Raw genomic sequence first — 1,466 nt, 5'->3', positions numbered from 1 at the left:
CCCGTAAGCACCCTGCTGCCAGAGGTGCACAGCCTCCTCCACTATCAACATGACTCACTAGAATGTATAATTTTTTATCAGGGATAAACCTACACTGTTATATCGTAATCACCTAAAGTCCACAGTTTACATTAGAATTCACTCTTGATGTCATATATTGTGTGGGTTTGGGCAAATATATAATTACATATATCTACCTTAACTATCATACAGAGTATTTTCATTGCTCTAAAAATCCTCTATGCTCAGCCTATTTATCTCCACAGCCCCCCAAAAGACTTCATAGATATTTTGTTATATAGTGCCACATTTTCTAAAGCACTAACAATTTATTCTCCCTCCAAAACCGGGGGTGACTATATTTCATTGTCCACACTTTAGTTACATATAGTCTATAATATCTTTTTTTAAAGAAGTTTTAAATTTGTTTTTTCATTTTTCATTTTTAATACAAATGCCTGACTGTGCTCAATTATTAAGCTGCATGCAAGAAAAACTGGCCAGCTCAAACAGTGTATTAATCATGAGCAAATGGAACTGCTTCCTAATCATTAAGGTAATACAAGTATTTATATAGTAAAACTGATGTGTAGCTTGATCTTTAGGGGACAGGACCACCAACCAATACATGCAGATTTTGTGTGTGTGGACAGAAGGTACTTTTGACATTCAGTTTTGCTATATAGAAACAGAATGAGTAAATGAACTTTTTTTTTTTTTTTTTTTTTTGCAAGAGGTAAGTAAAAGATTCAATTTGGTTCTTCTAGAAGGGGGGAAAGGAGTTGAAAGTAGGCCTTCATTTTGCAGTCATCATCTGTACAAATTCCTCAGAGTTGACTTGCCCATCTCCATCAATATCTGCTTCTCTGATCATTTCATCTACTTCTTCACCTGTTAGTTTTTCTCCTAAGTTGGTCATGACGTGACGTAGCTCCGCCGCGCTGACGTAACCGTTGCCATCCTTGTCAAAGACTCAGAATGCCTCGCGGATTTCTTCTTCACTGTCTGTATCTTTCATTTTTCTAGCCATCATAGTCAAAAATTCTGGGAAGTCAATGGTGCCATTTCCGTCAGCATGCCCATCATTGATCAAATCCTGCAATTCGGCTTCTGTTGGGTTCTGACCCAGTGACCTCATGACAGTTCCAAGTTCCTTTGTTGTGATGCTGCCATCGTCATCTTTGTCAAATAGGGAGAAAGCTTCCTTGAACCCAGCAATCTGTTCTTCGGTCAGCTGATCAGCCATGGTGCGAACGATGATCAGCCCTGGTGCGAGCGAAGGGAAGAGGAGCAGAGGGAGCGAGGGTGGCTGCACCAGTGCAGGGGCTGTGCGGGCGGGGCGCCTCCGCTGCCGCCTCCGACCGCGAGTAACGGCGCCACGCCCGCGAGGCTCCCAGCACCACTGCCCTATCTTTTTTAATTATTAGGAAAACATAGATATTATTAAATTGACCTTGATGGTGTTT

At 41.3% G+C, this 1,466-nt stretch overlaps 1 pseudogene; it reads right to left on the bottom strand.

Moving 5' to 3' along the window:
* Positions 1 to 572: 572 nt before the first annotated feature.
* On the bottom strand, positions 573 to 1,246 carry LOC116627157 (annotated as a pseudogene).
* Positions 1,247 to 1,466: the final 220 nt, after the last annotated feature.

This window comes from Phoca vitulina, unplaced genomic scaffold, assembly GCF_004348235.1.
Source record: "Phoca vitulina isolate PV1807 unplaced genomic scaffold, GSC_HSeal_1.0 scaffold94, whole genome shotgun sequence".
Classification (NCBI taxonomy): domain Eukaryota; kingdom Metazoa; phylum Chordata; class Mammalia; order Carnivora; family Phocidae; genus Phoca; species Phoca vitulina.
This window is presented reverse-complemented; position numbering and strand designations above follow the sequence as displayed.